Raw genomic sequence first — 26,560 nt, forward strand, 5'->3', positions numbered from 1 at the left:
AACCAGAGAGCCAGGTAACACTAACCTTAGCCCTGCCTGTGCTGCCGGCGGCGGGCATATGCTACGGGGTCCCATGATGTGCACTGCATGCAGCGCGTCTTTGGGTACCCCAGAGTCTGAGGTCTCTGCAGCAGGAGACCTCAGCGCAAGCCGCATGCAGCAGCGGTGAGGATCTCCCCGGCAGCTCCCTCGGCACAGACAGGCAGGGGCAGTAGGCTGCCTGTCTGTCCTCTTGCTGATAGAGATCTTTTTTCAGAGCCCTAAGGAGGCTTACGTCCAGCTCCCAGGGCACATTTTTTAGACTGGTCTGGGGGGGGTATAGAGGGGGAGGAGCTAGCTACCAGTAGTTTTTTATTTAAAGGTGCCAGCTCCCGGTTAACACACTCCTATACCCCATTGTACTGAGGCTCCAGTGTCCCCTGGTGGATGACGGAGAAAGTGGTTGCGTACAGAGACGCACAAAACGTCGCACAAGGCGGCTGTACTCAGACGGAGAAACTGGAACTGCCACAGGGCTGGTGCACGTTTCGATGATGCAACCGATGGTGACGTCTAAAGATGCACCAAGTGGTATTTGAGCGTCTGCGGGCGCTGGCAGTGGCCGTCTCAGTCCTTGCACATTTAGACGCACGGATGTACATCAGGGAGGTGCTTTGTAGTGCAAATAGATACATACTGCCGCATGGATGGCGGAGAAACCTAATGCCAATAGCTTCCACTCTAATGATGTACGTAAATGACTCCACTCAATACTAACGCGAGTTGCAGCAGCGTTCTTTAGATATTTCTGCTGCTTACTCTTTTCAGTCTTGGAAGTGAATGCAAGGGGGTCAAAGAAAGACACTCCCAATGACTCCCGGTAATGCAGGTGCGGGTTATTACCACTGCATGTCGAGCGCAATCACATTTAACATACAATATCAGTGGCCTCTTCCTAACTTATTGGGTAAGATGATCAGGAAATAGAATATAAGAGCGCTGACCACCAATAATATTCACGGTTTTAATTTAATAGTGTGGGTACACATAGTATAGAAAAACCCCACATACATTGACATATGCCTATACAAAACACAACACATAACATCCAATGGAATTAAAAATGAACAATACTGAAATAAAGATTGCATAAAAAACAGCACCGGCTGTATATAAGAGCAGGTAATGGATACAATGTTGGATCACATATATGGAAACTAATATATTAGGTACTCAAAAATAGAGTGACCACGAAATATATTGCAATACACCTAAAACATAGAGCTGTAATCCTAATTAATCCTTAATGTTCTCAGTTGTCATAATAGGGTAATTGAGTTATAGGAAAATGAAGGACTTGATAAGTAAGTGTCAATGCACAAATGTCCATCATCTGACTGTAAGACAAAATTTGATGTATCGCAGTAGACCACCTTTTTGTATTATCCTTGCTCTGTCAAGTTCTGACAGAGCAAGGATAATACAAAAAGGTGGTCTACTGCGATAAGTCTTGTAACAGATAGAAAATATTTAGGTACAGCATGATATACTGTATCCTTCCAACAAAAAGCCTGTTCTTCGGTTACTAACCTAAAATGCCGACTGTTTTAAACCCTGTAACCTTACAAAATGATTAGACGTAGATGTTCCACATATGAAGGGCAGCTAATTCACTAATGCTGAAACAGAACAATTATGTCGCTGGGAGATTTTTTTTTTTATTCTTCAAATCAGAGTCACTGAGGAATGTGACCCATATTGATTAGCATTAGAAGCATTAACAATGTGAATTCATTTTCTCAAATGCCACAAAATAAAATGTCAGATCGCAAACTGCTTCAATTAAAAACAATCCAATACTCTGCTGAAATAATAGGCATGTTTAGCAAGCTATTACGTGATAATGGTGTAAAGTGTGTTTATTTCAAAGAGATATATGTTGATGTTGTACGTTGTTTTTGTTTTTATTCAAATGCATTACTTTGTGTTTCTCCAGCCCGTGTAAAAATTATAGACGACTTATGAATCAAATTCTGTATGAAAATATTTAAAAGTACTGGTTTATATTATAGTAGAGATGAGCGGTTTGGTTTTGCTGAAAACCGAACACACCCGAATTTTTGGGTTCCAAGTTAGGCCGAGTTCAAGCTCTGATCACTTTGGTTGTTCCGAGTAGAGTGTAGACCAAACTTGGGTCTTCTCACAAGTTCAAAACCCGGACCTAAAAAATGGATACGCTTGTTTTGGATTGCGTGTCCCTCCCTTGTGATTTCAGGTGCTATGAGGCGGTCAAAATTGACTGGAAATGACTGCTACTGGTGATAATAATACTATAGGAACAAAAACAGGTCCAAGTTACATGATTTTAGCTGTTTTTATAAATATTTAAAGAAATCCAAAACCAAAACACTTAGGGTGGGATGCTGTAATCACCGGCGATTGTGGCCCGCCCCTTGTGACATCACATGGAGGGGGCATGGCCTGCACCGGGCCTATGAATAATGTTATATATTTAAAAATGGCCCTCGGCAGGGAAAAGGTTCCCCACCCCTGCTGTAAGTGAATATTGTGGCACTGTAAGTGGTAGCGCAGTGTGGTAGCGCAGTATATAATTCATAAAGAAATTTGTGTCACTGTAGGTCATTGATACAGCAGTGTAATATTAAAAATTGGTACAATTGACATGTGTGCTGTACCCCACTTTGTTCATGTTTATTGATATGGAGAACGATCAGTTGAGAGGAGAGCACGAACCACATACTAGCGCTGGAGCTGCTGCCACTGCAACCAGTCATGACGATACTAGTCCATCTAAGTCATCTACTAAAGCCGATGCCCAAGGCCATACAAAGCTTAAGATGGCATCTAAAATCAAAGAAGTAATCTTTTACATTGGAAAAGAAAAAAACAACAAAGGGAAAGTTAGCTGCAGAAAGACATAAAATTGGCAATATACCTTTCACCACACAAAGTGGCAAGGAAAGGCTAAGGCCTTGGCCTTTATTTATGACTGGTGGTTCTGCATCTTGTGATGATGTAAGCCAGGCATGCCAAACTAAAAATCTCAACCGGGCCAAATATTCAAGGTCTAAGAGTGTGTGGACTGCAAGAAAAAAAAAGGCATCATGTGACACCAGGGCTGACATCAGAAATTGTGGGGCACGGGTCTGGCAAAATAGGCAGGGCCCCCCCTTTGCCTGCCCCTCCACACCCTTCCCCCACAACCTTATTCATACACAATAAAAAAAACTGACAATAAATTTAATAAATCTGCCTGCAATATGTCACGATCTACTCAGGAGGATCTCCTACAGAGGAGCTGAAAGCTGAGATCCTGGGTAAAGGAAGAAATCGGATGCGAAGGGCCTGGATATAAGTCCACCTTGTCCATGAGTACCGGATGTTGACAACACCTGACCAAAGGCGCAGAGTATAACTTGCTGAAAGGTATTCACCAGTGACCCCTCCAAGTGGGATATGGGCTTAAGCTGCACCCAGCAAGCAGGTCATGGCCTTTTGGTACAAGTGGGAAAATGGAGAAACGTAACACCGGGGAGGCCCAGGAGAATGTACTTCAGGGTGAAACACTAGAGAACTCTGTACCCTGCTACTACTGTATTGGCACAGTGGAGTAACTTCTGGGAATTGTAAACTGGAGGGAAATGGATGAGGCCCACTGCAGACCTATACGCACCACTGACACAAGAGAGTGACACTTGAGTTGTACTCGGACGGTGTACTGAGTACGTGGCTGAGAACCTAGATGTACCACTGGCACAGGAGAGTGACACATGTGTTGTACATGGATGGTGTACTGAGTACGCGGCTGAGAACCTAGAAGCACCGCTGGCACAGGAGAGTGACACTTATGTTGTACTTGAACACGGGAGATCAGTGTGAGAGCTGAATACTTGAACACAGGAGATAAGCTGAATACTAGAACACATGAGTTGAACTAAATACTGGAACACAGGAGATGAACTGAATACTTGAATACAGGTGATGAACTGTATACTTGAACACAGGAGATTAACTGAATACTTGAACACAGGAGATTAACTGAATACTTGAACACAGGAGATGAACTGAAAATTTGAACACAGGAGATGAACTGAAAATTTTAACACAGGAGATAAACTGAATTTTTGAACACAGGAGATGAACTGCATACTTGAACACAGGAGATGAACAGAATACTTGAACACATGAGTTGAACTGAATACTTGAACACAGGAGATGAACAGAATACTTGAACACAGGAGATGAACAGAATACTTGAACACAGGAGTTGAACTGAATACTGGAACACAGGAGATGAACTGAATACAAGAACACAGGAGTTGAACTAAATACTGGAACACAGGAGAAGAACTGAGTATTTGAATACAGGAGATGAAGTAAATACTTGAACACAGGAGATGAACTGAATACTAGAACACATGAGTTGAACTAAATACTGGAACACAGGAGATGAACTGAATACTTGAACACAGAAATGGGACACTAGGATTCAGTACTCAGGTGATGTACTGAGTACTCATTGGGAAATAATGCTGGGAAGAATCACTGGAGGATTGCATGTGAATCCTGGAATGAAGCAACAGCAACCAACAAGGAAATAGTGAAGTTGATCAGGTAACTTCCTGTTTCCCTGGAGTCCTGTTTATACCCCCAGGTAGCTATCCATTGGACGAAGGAGTCAGCTGAGAACTGACACGACTACCATTGGATAAGGATCTATTAGGTGATACAGCTAAGATGGCTGCACCCATGACCACCGCTGCAGGAACTCCGATATGGAGAATTGCGTGGAAGTCACTTGGGCCCCAGGGAGAATACTCAGCGTGTCACCCATCGCCGCACCTGGCATCTCACTGTGCTTGCTAGTGAGGGGAAGCCAGCACTTCGGTAAGTAACAGCCGACCCCAGGCTGAATCCTGACACAATAAATGTAATGACATGCTGCCTGCAATAAATGTAATCATGCAAGAGAAGAATTACCTTAGTTACCTCGCTTGCTCCTTCTTCTGTCTGTCCTCTCCAGCACCAGGTCAGACTTCTGACACCATCAGCAGCGGCTCCTCTCATTCAGTGCGCGTACCCGCAATAAAGTTTTTCTTAAGAGCACTGAAGTCGGTGCGGTTTGATGTTATGACGTGATGCCTTGCTGGCTTCAGTGCTCACATGAAAAACTTTATTGCGGGCATGCCAGACAATGCGGCATAAGTAAGGTGGGAGGTGGAGCGAGTCATTTGACTCACTCTATTATGCGGTGGGGGCGATGGCGCCGGGTGGGGGAAAAGTAGTAGGTGCTGGCAGCAGCAGCACACTGGTAGGATCAGGCCCCTGGGATGGCATGTCGCTGGCATGTCACAGTCTGCCACCGTGGGCCAGGGGGCGTAGTAGTGGGCAGGCGGTAGGAGCGGGCTGGGCCGCATAATATGTACAGTATATTTGAGCCCTTGATGTCGGGCCACATAAAATGGACTTTTGGGCTGCATGCCGTGGGCAGTGAGTTTAACATGGCTGGCCTAGGGCATTTGGTATGCCTAGAGGCATCCGAGCCTGCCTAGGGCTGGCAGAGATTTGGGACAGGCATGGCTGGGGCACCTGCAGCCAGGTGGGCAGAGACTCTGGCAGCTCTTACTGCCACTGTGCAGTGTCCATGATTGGAGCTCAGCTGATAACTCCGATTGGGGCATGGCAGCATCAAACAATGAGCGGGCAGCTGCTGTTTTTGGGGGAGGGGCAATGGACGGTGGCTTTTGGTTAGTGAATGCAGCCTGTCAGCCACTGTGCTCAAGTAAATTAAGTCTGGAGCTGGGAGAGGGCTGGGGTGCTGTGGTCCTCACTGCTGGGAGAGGAGTGCTCTGCTGGCAGAAGGGTGCTGGTTGAGGATAGTGCTGACACCATGCTGTGCTTGGTGGGGGGTGTTGCCATGCTGGGTGAGGGGGGTGCTGCGCTAGGATATGGGTGCTGGGTCAGGTGAGGGGTGCTGACACCGTGCTGTGCTGGGAGAGGTGGGTGTTGTGCAGGGTGAAGCCCAGGGTGATGGGTGCTGTGTTAGGAGAGGTGTGATGGGTGCTGTGATCTGAACTGTGCTGGGTGGTGTGCGGTGTTGGGTGATGAGTTCTGTAGGGTGCTGTGCTGGGAGAGGGGTGATGGGCGCTGTGATCTATTCTGTGGTGGGAGAGGGGGCTGTAATCTGTGCTGTGCAGGGAGATGGGTGCTGTGCTGTGTGGTGGGTGCTGTGCTTGGAGAGGGGTGCTGGGAGCACAGCACAATGGGAGAAGGGGCCACAGCACAATGAGACCACGCCCCTGCTATGAGGCCACACCCCATTTCAGGATCCCACGGGGAGGCACCACCTAAAATCTTGCCTAGGGTACTACTTTGGCTAGGGCCAGCTCTGTCCTCAAACATGATCGGAAGTAGTCCTGCATCCAATTTGATAAGGCTAACTCAGTCCTCCCCTATCCTGGATTCCGAAGAAGAATCCTTGAGCGCTACACCTGCTTCTGGGAGTGGATCTTCATCCCAGAAGGGAACCAGGAAGACTACTAGTAGTAGTTCAAAAAAACTATTGACTGTTAAACAATCCTTTGCAAGGGGGAGCAAGTATGACAACAGTCACCCAGTTGCACAGCGGATCACTGACGCCATAACTTTTATGCTGGTATTAGATGTGCGTCCGTTATCCACCATTAGTGCAGTGGGTTTTAGACAGTTAATTGAGGTTCTGTGTCCCCACTACCAATCCCATCTAGGTTCCACTTCACTAGAATAGCAATTCCCAGCCTGGACATTAAAAATTGCTTAATTAGTGTCCTCCAAAATGCCGTTGTACCCACTGTCTACTTAACCACAGATACTGTATGTGGACAAGTGGAACAGAGCAAATGCAAGATGACATGACTGTAACAGCCCACTGGGTGAGTGTATTGTCTTCAGTGGCACCAGCAGCAGCAGCAGAATTTAAGAAACTGCAGCTCATTCAGAGGCAGGCTACTCTGTGTATAACCGTTTTCACTAAGAGGCATACTGCTGACAACCTCTTAGAAAAACTCAGGGAAGTCATTGTAAAATGGCTTACCCCGTTTGGACTCTCCTCGGGATTTGTGATTTCTGACAACGCCACCAATATTGTGAGAGCATTACAGCAGGGTGAATTCCAACATGTCCCATGTTTTGGTCACACAATCAACTTGATGGTGCAAAATGTTTTTAAAAATGACAGTGCCATGCAGGAGATGCTCTCTATGGCCCGCAAAATTACTGGACATTTTCGCCATTCAGCAGGTGCATGTAGAACAGGGGTCTTCAAACTTGGCCCTCCAGATGGTGTGGAACTACACATCCCAGCATGCACTGCACATAGTTTTAGCATGCTGTTATATCAAAAAGGTGGCAGTGCATGCTGGGATGTGTAGTTCCACAGCAGCTGGAGGGCCAAGTTTGAAGACCCCTGATGTAGAAGATTGCAGCACCTGCAAGAAATATTTAATTTGCCCTGTCTCCAGCTGAAGCAAGAGGTAGTTATAAGGTGGAACTCCACCCTTTATATGCTTCAGTGGATGAAGGAACAGCAAAAAGCCTTCCAAAGCTACACAACGAACTATGACATACGAAGAGGAGATGAATGTACCTTACTCAAGCTCAGTGGAAAATACTTTCTGTGTTGTGCAAAGTGCTGAAACCCTTCGAAGTAGTCACCTGTGAAGTGAGTTCAGACACTGCCAGCTTGGGTCAGGTAATTCCCATAATTAGACTGTTGGAAAAGCATCTTGAGAAACTGGAGGAGCTGAAACAAAGCGATTCCGCTAAGTATGTCTGACTTGTAGATCAAATCGCTTCACCAGGATCCAAGGGTTGTCAGGATCTTACAATCGGATCAATACATTTTGGCGACCGTGCCGGATCCTAGGTTTAAGTCATACATCGTGACTTTCTTCCCAGTGGACTCAGGGCCCGATTCAGACCCGCTTGCTAGATGCATTTGCACGGAGCCGTAAGCTGCCAAAGTATGCAAATCCCGCGATCGCACGGCAAGACATTAGCATGCCCACTATCACTTGGCGTGCGATCGTGGTGGGTATTTAGACACCCACCAGCCTGTCTTAAGACACCCACTTTCCCTTAGTGATGCACATCATCTCCAGGAAGTGTATGCAACAATCGGTAACATCCAGTAACATCGGCACTTGTGGTTGACCATACCCTATTGCAAGCACTGCGAGTGCTTCAGTGTGTAATTCAGACATGTGAAGTGTATTATGATGCTGCGTCTTAATTATGTGCACCTCTGAAACGGCGTTAAGATGCACAGACACGCCTGCGTTAGCACCACCACTCCCCAGTTTCCATCGACCAACCCCTGTCCCCACCCACAAACGGCTCATCCTGTCAATCTAGCGAGTCATCTATGTACAAGGGGTGATCGCTTTGCGATCACATCGACTGGTTCACACACACTCATTGCATTTTATACGCATGCGCAGATTGCGAACATCAGCAGGCTACGTGCGAATGCAGCCTAGCGAACTGGTCTGAATCAGGTCCTCAGATCTGAAGAGATGCAAAGAGCTGTTGGTAAGGAAATTGTCAACACAACCAAGTTTTGATATCTGGTTGGGTCTAAAAGAATTGCCTACAATTAATGAGACCTCTACCGTGACTCCATCTGATACGGTCACCATTCAAAGAATGGTTGAGGACTATTTTAATGATAGCATCCAAATAGGTATATCAGACAGTCAGCTTCACTACTGGCAGGCAAAAAGGCAATTTGGAGGCCCTTTGCACAAGCTGACTTTGCTTAACTTGAGCTGCCCACCCACCCTCCAGTGTGTACTCAGAAAGAGTTTTCAGCACATCCGGGAACATTGTCAGCGATTGACGTAGGAGGCTACTTCCTCACAATGCGTAAAAGATGATGTTCATCAAGATGAACTACAAATTTCATAAGGAAGACATTTACCGACAATTATATCCAAAAATTACAGAGGTACCTGGGGTTGTAATGGTGGAGTCCAGCGGGGACGAATTGATATTGTGTGAAGATGATGTACACACTGAGGAGGGTGAGGAATCGGATGATGATGGCGACAACATCTTGCCTCTGTAAAGCCAGTTTGTGCATGGAGAGATCATTGCCAGCAATGTCAACTTGTTGCTTGTTTTGTGGGGCCCTAACAAGCCAATCATTTCAGCGACAATTTATAGTCCCTGTCGCTGAAGTGATTGGTTTGTTTAACTGTGCATGTCCTGTTTACTATATACAACATATGGGTGGGTGGAAGGGCCCAAGGACAAATCCATCTTGCACCTCTTTTCTTTCATTATGTGCTGTTTGGAGCATTGCTGCCTGACATTTTAATTTTATCGTTTATTATACTGCCATCCTGTCTGCCACTGCAGTACCACTCTGTGCTATGTTGGAAGCTGAACTGCCACCTTTTAGTGCCGCCCACTGCTGCCGCTTAGCTTGGTCAGCCAGCTAGCTCGATGTAACCTTTTAGATTAAACTGAATGAAATCAATATTGTGAGCTTTGAGGTGGTCAAAATTGACTGGAAATAAATGTTATTGAGGTTAATAATACTGTAGGAACAAAAACAGGCCCAAATAATGTGATTTAGGCTGTTTTTCTGATTTTGTAGAAAATATACAGATCCGAAACCAAAAGCAAAACACGCAAGGCTGGTTTTGTAAATCCGAATCCAGATCCAAATCCTTGAAGGAGATACAGATTCAAAACCAAAACACGGGGGTCGGCGCGCATCCCTAGCCTGTACTACCCACTGTATGAGGTGGCTCCCCAAGTCTTGGAATAAAAAATTGTATATAATAGATAGCAAGGTCTGAAAGTTGCAGCTCTATAAAGAATAATTATATTGAAATATATAATAGTAATAAAAGATATATAGGTGTTCCTCAATTATTCTGGAAAACACCTTAAGAGCACCCTATCAGGAGATAACATTACACTGAAGGGCTGAAATTTATCAACAACAGATAAGAATAAATGAAAGCGGACACAATATTTTAAATAATTTTTTATGTATAATTTTTATCACATTTACATCACATTTGCGCATTTTTAACCTTATATTTCGTTGGCATCATATATATTTTTTTAAAAGAATGCTATATTTTAGATGATTTTCTTGGGTCACCATAAAGGTGAATTTCAATTGTTGGATGAATTTACACATCATTAGTCCGTGAGTGCCTCTTGTTGACATACTTTTCTTTTGTTCTTTTGTACATTTTTGAATCATTCAATTTAAACACAAATCTCCTGCATTTCGTGTTCTTCAAATCCTTCATTGTATTTTGAATGTGAGAAGCTGGCCAAACATTTCAGCCATGTATTGTCTTTCAGTACACATCATTTACAGTTGGAGTGGCCTCTATTACATATTCTGCAGTGTTCCGCAGCACAGACGTCCCAGCTTCCTCTCACTGGAAAATATGTGATCAGGATCTCTGTAACTGCTACGTTACGAATTGGTGAACTAATTGAGAGTACAATAAAGACATCTCCTCCTGCACACATATATTTTTCTATTTCTTGACTCTCTCAGTGAGGACCAGCGATGCAGCATTCCGTATAGAGTCTAGTGCATTATTCCAGTTTATGTGATGTGACATGGGACGATCTGCCTTTGTCACTTCGAGTGCCACGCGGCACACCGGAGGGCAGGCAGCTCATCAAGGATCTACACGTAGATGAATGAGAGAGCAGATTGGATGTGACTGGAGCCTCACTGATCAGCTTGTGTACGCAGTCTTCTCATGGAGGGACTGAATTACAGCAAGACGCCGGGTGCCAACAGCCAGAAAGTAACAATCAGTAAAAGTGAGGAAGTTTTTAGCAACGTGGCTTCAACGGGGATGAAGTGAAATAATACAGTGCAACTAGTGATTAATGGGCTCCATAGCGACAGTTCTCAGGCAATTTCCCAGCTTGGAGCAGTCGCTAGTTACCAGGGGCTGGATGGCAACTTTCAGCCTGGGGGGCAAACCAGAGCAAGTGGCCCTGCTTTTCTACCGGCGAGTGCAATTTTAAAAACGGGCATGACAGTAATGTTGGGGGTGTGTACCACAGTAAACTACTACATGCCTGATGTTTGAACCTATATGGTACACATAATAACTACTTTTATTTACTTCAATTACATATTGAATATATTACACTATAAGGTGCTTGTTTTTCACCTGACAAAAAAAAAATATATATATATATATATACATTGCTTGAAGTGTGCAGGTATGAAATGGTATGTCATGCCATCATTTCACTTCACTTCGGCACCCGTCCGGCACTGGGACTGTCCCAGTGCCGGGCAACAAGCAGCTGCTTGTTTAAATTTATCTCCGACAACGAGTCAATCATGGCTCGCGGAGCAGCAGCCAATCAGGGGAGGCCGGGGCTGGGACTATCACTGTCTCAGCGCCGGTCACCAAGCAGCTGCATGTTTAAATTTGGCTCCGGCCGCGAGCCAATCACAGTTAACGGACCGGCAGCCAATCAGGAGCGGCCACGTGGCCGCCCAATTGGCTGCCGGTCCGTGGAGCTGTCATTTGCTCACAGCCGGCACTGAATTCAAAATGCCAGTACCACCAAGGAGAAAGATTGGGAAAGGACCCAGGGAAGGGAGCGCCGTGACCCAGGTCACCAGAGCAGAGCAGGGTGAGGTGGGCAGTGTGCTGTGGTGTAAAGTATGCTATGAGCTATGGTGTGTGGTGTGCAGTGACTGTGAGGGAATGTGTGCAGTGTTTAAGAAGACATGGGGGCATGGAAATATCAGGGGCTCAGGATTTGGGCCTGCCTAAGTAAAGCCCCCCTGACTTTTCTATACCCCCACTTCAAAATGTCTACTTCAACCACACACAGAATATATATATATATATACACACACACGATGGCACACAGTCATACCTAGCACACACACACAGTCACACTTAGGGCCTGATTCAGAGCCGCTCGTAAGCGGCCTCTCATTCGCTCTGTGCGATGTTTGCACAACTGCGCATGCGTACGGATCGTTATATGCATGCGCGAACCAGTCAGTGCGGTCGAAATTCATGTGCTCGCAAAATAGCGAATGCTATTGAGTGACAGAATGAGGCATATGTGGGTGGTAACAGGGGAAGGTGCTTGAAAACGGGAAGTGATCAGAACGCAGGCGTGCTTAAAGGTCAAAACGGGCGTTTTATGGGTGTGCATAATTAAAACAGCAGCGTCATTGACCACGTCACTGGGTTATTTTATAGCCAGAACTGCTCGCAAGATTGTGGTAGTAAAAACCAACCACAAGAATAGCGAGCAGTTCATACGCTGGTCGATGTACTCGATTAATCTAATAAATAGCGGACATGACGTAGGATGCGAGCGGCCAGGGAGCGTATTTTTCCAGAAAACGACCGCAAGTTTTGTTTGCTCGTTCAGACCTAGAGGCGTGAACAGACCGCAAAGAGCGAACGGTTCATTTGAATAGCCACCCCTATTTTCTGGACGAGCTAGCGCTAATTGCGTCCGGCTCTGAATCAGGCCCTTAGTCAGCACACAGTGACACTAAAGCTGGCCACACTCTAGACCAACTTTCATCCAACCAGCCAACTAGTTGATTGGTTGGAATGAAAATCTGGTAACATATGGGAGTAACTGATGATCAGCAATTTGCTCCTAAATGCCAGAAAACAGATGAAAATGGTCGTTCAGACAAGTTTGTTAAATGTTTGATCTAAACTATTTGTTCAAACAACAGTTTTTGTCCATTTTCCATTTTCAAGTTGGTCTAGTGTGTGGCCAGCTTTAGTCTGCGCACACACACACAGTCACACTTAGGCAGCACACACACACACAGTCACACTTAGTCAGCACACACACATACAATCACACTTAGGGGGTCATTCAGGCCCGGTCGTTAGCGCCGATGCGCTCGGACCGGGTCAATGGCCCCCACAGAGCATGCGCACGACGGCACCGCCGCCGTCGTGCGCATGCGTGAGACCCGCTACGACCGACAGCACCGGTCGTAGCGGGTCTCGATCCAAAGGGGGCGAGCTGTCGATTGACAGCTCGCCCCGTTTGGAAGGCGGGCCGGGGGGGTGGCAGCCCAAACGGGGGCGTTCCCATGGGAACGCCTACCGTTTGGGGGCGGCCCCACTGACATCACTAGTGATGTCAGTGGAGAGCTTCCGGCTCAGACAGAGACGAAAGCTCTCCAGGGCTTACGACAAGGGAGACCCTACCCTAGGGTCTCGTCGTAAGCCCCGATGGTCACCATGGTCTTGTCCATCGCGACCATCACCTTAGGTGGTCGTAAGGCTGTGGGTGTTAACCCACAGCCTTACCACCGCAAAGGAGGACGTCTTGAAAATTCAAGATGTCCTCCCCTCATTCAGACCGCCCGCACGCTCTGTGCGACCGGCTCTGAATGAGGTCCTTAGTCAGCACACACATACAGTCACACTTAGTCAGCGCACACATATTTTAAATAACAAAACAACACAAAGTTTATGCCACTGTGACACCCTTCACTTACCTGGTATGGGTGTAGAAGACAGGAAGCAGGCACTCCTCATCTCTGCCCTCTCTCCTCCATGGGCGTGATAAAACATTTATTTTATCATTCTTATTCAGATCCTCTTTAGGCTCTTCCCACTCCCCCGATAGGCCACGCCCCCTTTCTCATTCTACAGCCTCTTGGAATTGTGGGTAGGGAAACCTGGCTCCCCATTGGTTGACAGCGGCCATCTTTTTGTAGCCTGATATGGGGGCAGCCATTTTGTGTTAGCCCCTGTTACTTGAATTGGCTCTCTCTCTGGGCAGGAGCAGGGAGCCGTAGCATCGCATCCTCTACCTGCCTGCCAGTGCCTGCCGGCCATGACACACTATAATTGTACCGGTCCGGGGGGCAGATGGCACCCTGCCCCCCAGCCAAGCCCGCCACTGCTAGTTGCCTACAGTGCCCCCAAAGCAATCTATACAGTATAGTGCAAACTGTGCTCAAACTCATCAGCTCTTGGCATTGGAGCTTGCACAGAGAGCATGATCAAACTAGCCAGAAGCTAATAAAACCTACCAGTATTTCTTTGGACCATGGAAGAATAACCAGGCCCCTTGGGAGTACTGTACGTATATCCATGCAAACATAGGAGAATGCATAGGGCTTGATTCAGAGCAGCATGCAATTCGATCCTTGTACGGATCACACTATTAGTTCTGGGCCTGCATATACAACTTAGGGTAAGTCGTTCGGATCCCGACTGAGGGCGGTATTCAATTAGTTTTGCACCCACGATAAAGTTTTGCATGCCAGACTTTTCGCCTACATGGCATAATTTAGCAGCGGAAACTTATCGGGCGTGTACCCGCTATTCGCCCTATTCAATTTCAAAGGATGCAAAAACTGCGACATGCGAAGTCAAAACAGGTGGAAAGTGATGTCAGAATCGGGGAACTCTGCCTGAATCTCCCAAAAAGATGCAGAAACATTGGGGAACAATGTAGTAGTGCCCGATTAGCCCTAATACAACTGTTTGGGATACATAAGTTGGTACAATTGCCACTAATTAGCGTCTTTGCACAAGTGGTGAAGAATGGCATAAAGCAGTATTTTTTGGAGAAAATAAGTATTTCTGGCACATTTGGGGCACCTGAAAATGGGTGTAAGCATCTTTTAATGTCTCTAAAGTGAAGTATTAATAAAAGTGCAATTCCTCCCTCATAAAAGCACCTGCAATCCCAAAAACACTTGGCCCCTTCTTAGAACACCTCCAGAACCTTATTTTGCTAGTTTGCGAACTTGTCCCCCCACTTTGTGCTTTTTCGTCCCCAAATTCAAAGTACTTTTTTGGGGTGTTCTTAGTTTTTTTTTCCTGGATTTTTTTGATGCAGTTGTCCTTTGGGGGGCTGTCCCCAGGGTTTTAAGTGGTTTCCCCACCTTTGCACCCCAAAATAAAAATGTTTGCATTTCTTTTCTCCTGCTATTCAGAGGCGAATCTTTTTTTGCCTATTACATTGTGTTGACTTTCCGCGTAAGCGAAAAGGGGATGGAATTGAATACGGAGATAAGTTTTGACTGGCGAAAAATCGCAATCGGCGATACTTTTTCCGGATCTCAGATTTTCGCTTCTAATTGAATATGGCCCTGAGTGGGTGTTACTGGGCAGCAAAGGGACATTCGCAAGTAAGATAAGTATTCCTTGGGTTTTAGTGGGCGTGCTGTCAGAATTGCGGGCTGTACGGAGGTAAGCGCATGCCGAAATCACATATGTCTGGTGCAAATCGGTACTGATGATGATGGCTGCTTTAGTCAGCGGAGGGATAGTGGTAAGATGGAGTCACAAACAGTAGATGGTGAATGTTGGCAGAAACTATGGGCCTGATTCAGAGCTGAACACTGACCAGAGCGCTCGCTCTGAATCAGGGCCCTCCTACCTGTTTTAGGAGCGTCCTCATGGACGCTCGCATAGCTGTGGGTTACCACCCACAGCTATAGCGAGCGTCTATGATGATGGTCATTACTGATGTCAGTGGGGCCGGACTCTGACGGTAGGCGTTCCCATGGGAACGCCTCTGTCTGGCAGGCATGCCCCCGGCACGCCCACCAAAGGGGGCATGCTGTCAATCAACATCGACAGCACGCCCCCTTTGGTGCGAGACCCGGAGCGATGGAGAGCCCGTCACTCGCTGGGTCTCGCGCATGCGCATGACGGAGCTCCCTCCATCGTGCGCATGTGCAGTGGGGGAACATCGACCCGCTTGCGAGCGGGTCTGAATGACCCCCTATGTTTCCGAGCTCGGAAAAAATATTTTTTTTTACATGCAGTTTGTCAGACGATGTCTGTACGGGTTGGGGGGGATCCCGCCGGTCAGAATCCCGACGCCAGCATCCCGACAGGGTTAGTATCCCGACATCTGTTGGTAGCAGGGGTGTATCTTGGGGTCCGAGCGCCACTGGCAAACTAAGGGTCTGGTGCCCCCCTCCAATGACTGCTTCTACTTGAAAAAATAAAATAACACACTGGGGGTAGTTTAATTCAGACACCTGTAGAAATAGGGAGAATATTTATTTTTCTCTTTTTAATATATATATATATATATATATATCTTTTACAGAACTTACTCTATTGCCAAAATACAAAGGAAAAGCTTGAAAACATAGCAACAAAAACAAACATGCATTATGGGTAAAATAATTTACATATATTCAAATTGGACTGTACACTGCATTATGCTTATTTAACCATATAATTCACTGGTAAAACCACCCACATGGGTCCTTTGCTATCTCACAAACAATAATAAAAAAAGACCATAAGGATTATAGCTTAATCCTGACACTTGAATATCCACAATCTATAAAGATCATAGTTAATTCCCCATACTGTGGAAAAGATAAATGTATTAGTACTTACACTGGGGGTAGTTCAACTTACATGCCTGTAGAAATAGGGAGACAATATATATATATATATATATATATATATATACTTTTTTTTAATATATATATATATATATATATATATATTTATATTTTTTCGGTTATAACACTTACTACATGCAAGCACTGTTTATTAATTTCTATATGTCAACAACACAGGAAAAGAGGCCATCAACAACAAACAAGGTGCATTGTGGGCAAGATAATTTGCATATATGCAAATTATCTTGCGAATAGAGCATTGTGGTTGATGTGGTGCTTACATTCTTTTCCTGCAAGGTTGACATATGGGAATTAGTGAGTGGTGATTGGTATGTAGTGGGTATTGTGGGAGATATATTAGAAATAAAAAATAAAAAAAAATTAATCTCTCTAATTTTCAATGTTTCTGATATAAAGGGACAAATAAGAAGCCTGATACACCTTATCTATCAATGGAGGACACTGACAAGAGCAGAGGAGACAGAAGGAGACCAGAGATCATTTACTAAAGACAGCTGTCTGCTGCGCAGAGCAAACAGGAGACCAGTGATCATTTGTTAATTATGTTGGGGGTCATTTGTTAATTATGTTGGGTGGCAACGGCTCCCCTGGTCGGTAGGTATCCTAAAGGTGCATACACACTAGACGATATGCTCCCTGAGCGATATCGTCTAGTGTGTCCCCGGCAGGCTGTGCTCAATGTCGTTCATGACATTGAGCACAGCCGCTGAACGATATCATTAGCGATATCGTTCAGCGCCGGGCTCTCACCCATTCCCTGACATGCAGCAACCTGACAAGGTCGTCAGGTTGGCCTGCATGTCAGCCCGATGAACGAGGATGACGAACGACCCGCGGGAACGCGCGTCGTTGTCATCGGTCATCTTTTTTGTGTTAAAAATGGACGATAAAGTGGACGACTGAACGATAACGATATCGTTATCGTTCAGTCGTCCACTTTAATCGCCCAGTGTGTACGCACCATTAGCCTTCTCTTACACCTAACCCTCCCTCCCAAGTGCCTAAACCTAACCTTTCCCTCCCTGCACCCTATCCCTAACCCTGTTCCTAACCTTGACCCCAAGCCCTGCTACTGGCTCTGGGGTTCTGTCAGGTGTCGGTATTCTAGATGCCGGCATCCCCTTCGGGGGGAAATTGACTGTATCCCGTCTGTACACACTGCCAGAGCCGGCTCCAGGGGTTGGAGCCGAAAAAGGTGCCCGCCTCCAAATAACGTCAGGCTGGGGGGATCCTCACTAGTTGGGCTTCCCCCACCCCTCTCCCGTCACTGAATGGATGCCGCGCGCATGGGCACAGCATCAATTCAGAGTCTCCGGGGTCCGGCACAGCTGCGGTGGTGGAACCCAACCTCCCGGTTTAACCACCCGCGGGCCACTTCGGCCGACGGGTGGAACAGCGGGACAGTAATGTCCCGCTGAAATCGGGATGTTGGGGAGGGGTGCGCCCTCTATAGGTGGCACCCCTGTGCGACCGCTCACATCAAACACCCCTAGAGCTGGCCCTGCACACTGCGTTGGCTGCACGGCATTGGCACACTGCACAATATACGGACCAGCAGTCTAATAATTCTCTGACCGGCCCAATAATTGCAGAGTGTGTACCGAAGGCCCAGCACTGAGACTGAGGCAGGAGCGCTAACCAATATTCATCCCTGAAGTTTGTTATTGCACAAGTAGCACAGACTATAAAGCTAGATTGTAAATCCAGCCCAGAGGTTAAAGCAGTACGAGTCAGCGCCTCACTCCTCCACAATCATTTTCTTTTTTGCATAAAGAGAATATTTCACACATATATGTGAACAGCTGTGCCCCAATTATCTCTTTTATGAGTGTATTGCAAGAGAATCTCTATTTTAAACGGTCTGAAATATTCTTACTGTATTTTTATGCGGCTTTTGAATTACTTCGGAATTTAGCTCTTTACTGCAAATACGTTCACGAGTCTTTCCAAGGAGTGAGATATAATGTTTAGAGTGATTTACTTAGATTAGGAAGATCATACATTTCAATTTCCAAAGTCTTGCCGGAAGATGGTTTACAAAACAATTTACAGTTCAATAAAAAAGGAAAATCACCCCAAGTACGTCTGTTGATCATGACTTTGTTTAGACCACTTAGATAATTAGCAAACGCGGTTCGCAGTAGTATAAACTATAAAGGCGCGATAGGTTTGTTGAAAGCTTCTGTCTATCAGAGTTGCAATTAACGCTGTTTACTGTTCCAACATATTTCTAGATAAATCTTTACATTTTAATTCATGAATTTAACAACATTTGTCATCGTTTATCTATTCAATTTTCATGAAGTCAATACAGGGTGTGTTTCACTCGCTATTGGCCCCAAAGTTTTTCTTAATTGGCGTTATTTAGTGAAATGTGACACAGGGCGAGATTCAGAGCCGCTCGTAAGCGGCCGCTTGTTCGCTCCGAGCGATGTTTGCCCAACTGCGCATGCGTACGGATCTCGTAATACGCATGCACGAACCAGTCAGTGCGGCCGAAAATCGTTTGTTCACTAAATAGCGAGTGCCTGCTATTTTGAGTGACAGGAGGAGGCGTATGTGGGTGGTAACAGGGGAAGGTGCTTGAAAACGGGGAGTGGAGATCCGAACGCAGGCATGCTTAAAGGTCAAAATGGGCATTTTAAGGGTGTGCATAATTAATACAGCAGCGTCATTGACCACGTCACTGGATTATTTTATAGCCAGAACTGCTCGCAAGATTGTGGTAGCAAAAACCAACCACAAGAATAGCGAGCAGTTCATACGCTGGTCGATGTACTCAATTAATCTAAGAAATAGCGGACATGACGTATGATGCGAGCGGCCAGGGGGCGTATTTATTCAAAAAATGACCGCAAGTTTTGTTCGCTCGTTCAGACATAGAGGCGTGAACAGAACGCAAAGAGCGAACGGTTCATTTAAATAGCCACCCCTATTTTCTGGACGAACGACCGCAAATAGCGTCCGGCTCTGAATCAGGCCCCCAGCCCCACCTCGTGTCTGTGTGTTACGTACCGTTATGATCTGGTACACAGCTGAACAACGCGTAGTTATTGTCCAGGCGTACTGGAAAACTGAGTCGATAAAGGGTCATACACACAGACACGATGAATGTGGACGCCTCAGTATACAACACCATTGGCAAAAGCAGGAATACTTAGTGACTAGCACTGGTGGCTCCAGCGCAGTCCAAAATTCAAATAGGAGAACCGCAACCCACTGTCATCCTCACTGGTTATATCCTCACTGGTTATATCCTCACTGGCAGTTGGTGTGGATCCCCTATACTACTACTACTACCACCAATTGCTGGGAGGACTGCATAGAGGGGGATTACTACTAGGGGTACTGCTGGGGGGGACCGCTACTGGGGAACTGCTGGGAGGACTGCTACTGGGGGCACTACATAGGGGTGGGATTACTGCTGGGGGCACTGCTGGGGGGAGGAGTACTACTAGCGGCACTGCTGGGGGAAGACTGCTACTGGGGGTACTGCACTGGTGGGACCACTACTGGGGGCACTGCATAGGGAGGGATTACTACTAAATTGCACTGCTGGGGGAGAGCTGCTACTGGGGGGATTACTACTGGGGGCACTGCTGGGGGGGTGACTACTACTGGAAGCACTGCATTGGGGGACCACTACTTTGGGCACTGCATAGGGAGGGTTACTACTGGGGGCACTGTATAAGGGACATTGCATAGATGGGGGACTACTACTGGGGGCACTGCATAGGGGGGCACTACTGGGGCACTGTATAAGGGGCACTACTGAGGGCACTGTATAAGGGGCACTATATTGGGAGCACTACATGGGGAGACCACTACTGGGGGCATTGCATAGGGGGGACCACTACTGCCGGCACACTACTGGGGGCATTGAATAAGGGCTTGTGTAACTATCGAGGGTGGGGGTGGGGGGAGGGGCGTAAGGCTGAAGAAATGCCTAGGGTGCCAAGAATCCTTGCACCGGCCCTGCTACTGGCAAACACCTTCAACACTTGCTATGACTTGCTCATTTTTCTCATAGACCAAGGTATGGCTGTGTCACATTTCACTAAATTATGTCAATTACTTTAAAAGTTATATGAAAAGCTTTGAGGCCAATAGCGAGTCAAACACCCTGTATTTAGTGAAATAAATAGTTCACTGAATTAAGTCTATATGTAGGTGGATTTTATGATACAGCGTTGATTGTGCTGACTGCTTTGTGCTTGTCATTAAAGGGATTATACACATAACAAGGGCTGATTTACACTAACTGTTGTCTTGGTGCATTATTTACAGCTGAACCAACAATGTGGTACTGCAAGGGGAGCCAATGGAGACTTCTCATATACCAATAAAGCTGATTGGTTAGGAGGATCCCCTGCAATCAGATTTGGTGACACATTTGTCCTCAGTGCCGCATTCTTTCTATATTCTCCAGGGTATCGCGCCATGGAGAGAGGCCATTACTGGTGGGCACAGGGATCGGGTTATCTGGATGTCTTCCCAGAAACGTCAACATTAACATTCTGCTAATTAAGGTAAGGAAGGGGCTTCGTCTATACAAAGCATATGAAATGATAAAGCTATTTACCAGTGAAGGAATCTACTTCCGTGGAGATCTGCTAACTAACATACATAAAATTAGTTTTTGTTAGACATTGTCTTTCCCTCGGATCCACCCTTCATCTCCATGTTAAACATCTATGCAGTCTTTGAATCTTCCTAGGCCCATCAATTAACATAGTATTTATGAATCTGCTCTCAAAGCTCACAGGCAACACTAAGAGAGTGGTGGGCGCCAATCACTGGTCTGTTCAGTTCAGGGAACTTTTTCATGAAATAAGCTTTATGGAATAATTGATAATATATTGCTTTTTAGCTACAAGGCGGTAGATCATTTAACCTTAAAGCTTTGAAGTAGCCAGGGGGAAAAAGTCATCAACACGTCAGGAACAGCAGGAAGCTTGGCTCTGTTGGATCGGTGTGCGATTGCCTTTTCTCATGGCTGGCGGTTTTTAATTTTTTTGTACCATATGTCGTGGACGCTTATGGTTCCGTGTCCTACATGTCAGCTGAGTGATGGTCTCATTCTGGATATTCACTGGCAACAGTTGCTTTAAAGAACTGTTATTATTAATGTGGCAGTTCCTTGCTGGTTGTAGAGATTAGACACTTGCGACCCCATGCTCCTGTATCTGCTGCTCAGCTTGTATTCATGACCCCTACTCGTGACACCGAGTCTACTGTGCTTGTTGGTAGAAACAACCTTTTGACTTGTTATATGATTCTGCATTTAGCGCCGCCTACACTGACCTTTTGCTTTGTACACTGATCCTACACCTTCCGTGCCGGTACCTACTTTCTACCTCTGACCTCTGCTCTGCTTGGTACACCATCTACTCTGCTTTTCCATTTGCTTGGTGTTCTAACTGCCAACTTCCACCCGTAATATTGTCAGTGTCTATTATTCTACTGCAGAACTGTATTGCTGGTTGCTGTTGTGTGTTACATCTTGCAAGCAGATTACAGCATAAGAAACTCGATTCTGTGGCCCGGCATTTCTGCATTCCATTGTCTGTTGCTGGATGCTCTGACACTACACCCTGTATCACTACGCTGGTACCTTGGCCTGATACCTTCAGGTGAGTCAGTTATGACCAGGTGCCGAGGATCGGCCAAATTTTAACGCAACTGGGAAAAGTGTAAGGGGGGGAGGGACCTGGCGAATGCCGGGTCCATTATGCTAGCTTATCGTTTGGCTGAAGCTCTCCTAGATCTGGGCCAAGTGGATCACCATGACCTGGTGTCCAATTTAGAAACCAATGCTGACAGTTCCAGGCAGATGAAATCCTTTCAGGACTAGATAGAAAGTCCTTCACACTTCAGGATGACCAGTAACTTCATCCCACCTAGGAGGAGAATGTCACTTTATTCAACATAAACCACAAATGGGGAAAAAAATATATAAAATATGAAAAGCTGAACAGTCCATTTTACAGACCTATGGAGATATTTATCAAAGCTTGGAGAGAGATAAAGTACCAACCGACCACCTGCTAACTGTTGTTTTTTAAACACAGTCAGAAAAATGTCATTTAGGAGCTGATTGATTGGTACTTAGGGGGAGATGTAGCAAGCCTTGCAGAGAGATACAGTACCAACCAATCAGCTTCTGACTGTCATTTTTCAAACACAGCCTGTAAAATGGTAATTACAGTAGAAGCTGATTGGTTGGCATTTTATCTCTCTCCACTTCATTTCTCTTTGAAGTTTGATACATTTCCCCCTTTAACTCTCTCCCTTTTATCCCTCTCCAAGCTTTGATAAATCCCCCCCTTCAGTATCGGACTGGGGCATGAACGGCCCCCCAGGGAAAGGCAGTGGTAGGGGCCCATCCTTAAGGGGTGTGGCCAGCTAACATGGATGCTTGGCCATCCATTAAAGAGGACATCGCCTGCAGACAACATGGATACTACAGTGCATGGTCTGTTCATCCATGCTCTACCAGGTAACTGACCCTGTAATAGAGTAACAATGTATAATACGAGTGCGCTGTCTGAAACTTGACAACCCTTAGGCAGTGGGGCCCATCTGGGATTCCCCCTGTACCCCTGTGGGCCAATCTGACCCTGCCCCCCTTAATGCTGAAAAGATCCTCTTTACATAAAAGGATATCCACCTTAAGAGGGTTACAAAGGCATAAGGTCAACTAACAAAACATGGGAAGACTCAAGGGATTGTTGCAGCTTAGCCAGACATTTTTATAGAGGGCAGACATACAGTAAATGTGGGTCCATCAGACAGTAAAAGTTTGGGTGGACAGTCTCCATACGTTTACTGTGCATTTAGCAGTGGACAGATCTTCAGCATTTTCATTATATTCTTTTGGCAGCACTTGGTACCTGTCTTTAGGAAAAATTAGGAAAATCCTGTAGGGGACAACAAACTGACTTTTACAATTTCTAAAGTCAGCAACTAATGACTGCTCCGAACTCCCACACAATCAAAGACCAGGACAAACAAACTTATTTCAAGACTGAAATTCCCAGGGTCTGACTCCAGAGCACTCGGAAATGTTTCAGTCCTTTGATTTGGCCGCTGTCCCGAAAACGTCACATTGTACCATGAGGACTGTGTTATAAATTATTTCAGCTTTTAATTACATGGATTAACTGTGAAGTGTTTCTTTTGCTAATCCAAAGGTTCTGATTGGGTAAGTGTATGTTCTTTATCTCACAATTTAGTCTATTTGGTAATTAAACAAACTCTTGTTCTAAATCTACATGGGCCATACAAATATTGTTAGATTTACAGGACATTTAATCAGCATTTATGCTACTCATGACTTGTGTGTTTGTGCAATAATAACTTATTTCTGTTATGTGAAAAACACTCATACTGGCAGTATGTTACAGTCTCTTAGGAATCACTGTGTAAGACCCCTAGAAGAACTTAGATGAGGTTTTCTGCCAAAAGCAACCAGCCGCTGTTCCCATAGAACACGACACATTCACTGGTACTTAGGCGGCCCCCTGGTCTTATACTCAGGATAGTAGAGGCTTACACAGTTATCCTAAGGCCACAGGATGTTATGCGACTGATGGATGCTGACAAGGATTAGGTGAGAGTCTTTCAAGGTAGGGCAAAGGTAGCTGGGATGAGAACTTAAGGGCCGGAGTGAATGCAGGCTGTGGGGTGCAGCCTTGAGGGCCAGGATGCAACCTTGAGGGTCGAGGTGCGGCTTTGGCAGCCAAGGTGTGGCTTGAGAACCGATGTGAATGCAGACTGTGAGGTGTGGACTCGAGGGGTGGGATGCGACCTTGAGGGTTGAGTTGTGGCTTTGACACCTGAGGTGCGGCTTGAGTGCCAATGTGTGAATGCAGACTGTGAGATGTGTCCTTAAGGGCCGGGATGTGACCTTGAGGGTCGAGGGGCAGCTTTGGCAGCCAAGGTGTGGCTTGAGAGCCGGTGTGAATGCACGCTGTGAGGTGCGGCCTTAAGGGCCGGGATGCGACCTTGAGGGTTTAGGTGTGGCTTGAGAGCCGATGTGAATGTGAGGTGTGGCCTTGAGGGCCGGGGTTCAACCTCAATGGTTGAGGGGCAGCTTTGAAAGCCGAGGTGTGGCTTGAGAGCCAATGTGAATGCCGGCTGTGAGGTGTGGCCTTGAGGGCTGGGATGCGACCTTAAGGGTCAGGGTGTGGCTAGGACAACGAGATGTGGCTTGCGAGCTGATTTGTGAATGCAGGCTGTGCAGTGCGGCCTTAAGGGCCGGGATGTGACCTTGAAGATCGAGGTGTGGCTAGGACAGCCAAGGTGCGGCTTGCAAGCCAATGTGTATGCAGGCTGTGAGATGGAATACTGTGGCAACATGAACGGCAGAGCCGCAGGGACAGAACGACCCACAGAACACTGCGGCTCGTGGTACAACAGAAGAGTACAGGCTGAGAATCAACAAAGCAAGGCAGAAACATGCTCAGATGGGCAGGAACACAACTGGCAGGAACGGGAAGGACACGTCAGACACACTATAGCAGGCAAGCCGGCGATGAACCAGAAGGCTTAAAAAATGTGAAGAACTAATGGACTAGCAAGGCAGGTGATTAATGAAATCACACAGGTGAGGAGGAAACGTCATCCAGTATTCCACTTATCACATGCCGCAATCCGGCGTCCCAGTCTCTTAGCAACTGAAGGTGTCGTCCCAGTACGACATGTATGTTGCACAGGAGCTAGCAACCTGGAGGAGGAGAGATGACTGGGACACAGGAATCTAACAAGTCATGATAACATTCAGGTATTGTGTATATAAAGCGCACCCATCTTTAGGAAAAATGAGGAAAATCCTGTAGGGGACAACAAACTGACTTTTACAGTTTCGGATGGGTGCGGGGTCAGCCTCTTTTGTTCCTGTCTTGAGAGTTGGTAAGTGCTTTTACCTGAGCTGTGTTGCTTAGCAGTTTCTCTATATCCATAATCCTACTTCGTCAAACCCCCACCCCATTTGCCTGTGTTTCTGCATCCTATCTCTTTTGTGTTGAATCTCCTGTGCTCCCTATTTTTTGTGATCCTGTCTTCTTTGCCTTCCAATAACACCCCCTCCCCAATTTGTAGCCATGCCCCGCCCCCATCACGCATCGCGGACCCCCACCCGTTACCTTGATCCGGAGGGCAGTGTAGGTGACAGCATAGGGTCCCCTGCCTCCTAGGAGGTTGCGGAGGTGGCCAGCGGGGATTACCCGACTCCGCGGCATCATGGGAGTGCAGGCGCAGCCACGCTGGGCAGCCGTCAGCGGAGGTCAGGCGCGGCTGCGTGATCCAGTGTGGCTGTATTGAGCAGCAGGGAGCCAGTGGGTGGGCAGAGCTGCTGCGAGGAGGCCGGCGGATGCTCGCCTCCTGCAGGTGCAAGTGTTACGGGGGCGCACATGCTATGGTAGAGGGGTTATTAATAGCCCTGCTAGTGCCCGGAGGGGCAGCGGGGACCTACCCCACATATTTCGTGACGTCAGGAAAGGAGTTTGCGGAAACCCAAGAAGCGTCAGCGTTAGCCAGGGGTTGTGCATTGCGACAATACAGCAGTATTGCGGGGTTTGTGCGCTTGTTGCAAGAGGAACATCAAGAAAGGCGATTACGTGGAGATGTTTATTTTAACTGAGCAAGCTAAAAAACATTTTAAAGCAGCAAAAGATAAAGGTGGTATGGGGGTGGAAGCTTTTCACTCTTATGAAAACTGGCTTGCTGGGTTTTCGGTATTTGCAGCATGTTACTTGAAGGAATTGGTATGAAATACCGCCGGCCGATTCCCATCAGCAGCAGCCCGACAGGAGCAGAGTGCGACGCAGTGGAAGCCCGACAGCGCTGGAAATCCTGATCGTGGATAGGTGTGCCTAACCCTAACTTCCCCCCCAAGTGCCTAACCCTAATCCCCCCTCTAAGTGTCTAACCCTAACCACCCCCTTCCCCGCTGCCTAAACCTTAGTCCCCCGGGGGGGTGCCTAACCCTAAGTCCCCACCGGGGGTGCCTAACCCTAACCCTCCCTCCCCCTAGCCTAACCCTCCCAGGGGGGTGTCTAACCCTAAGTCACCCCCGTGAGCCCTAAACCTAACCCTCCCCCCCCGCGGCTGTCCGCTCGC

This window comes from Taudactylus pleione, unplaced genomic scaffold (genome assembly GCF_031769625.1).
Source record: "Taudactylus pleione unplaced genomic scaffold, aTauple2 ptg000537l, whole genome shotgun sequence".
NCBI lineage: Eukaryota > Metazoa > Chordata > Amphibia > Anura > Myobatrachidae > Taudactylus > Taudactylus pleione.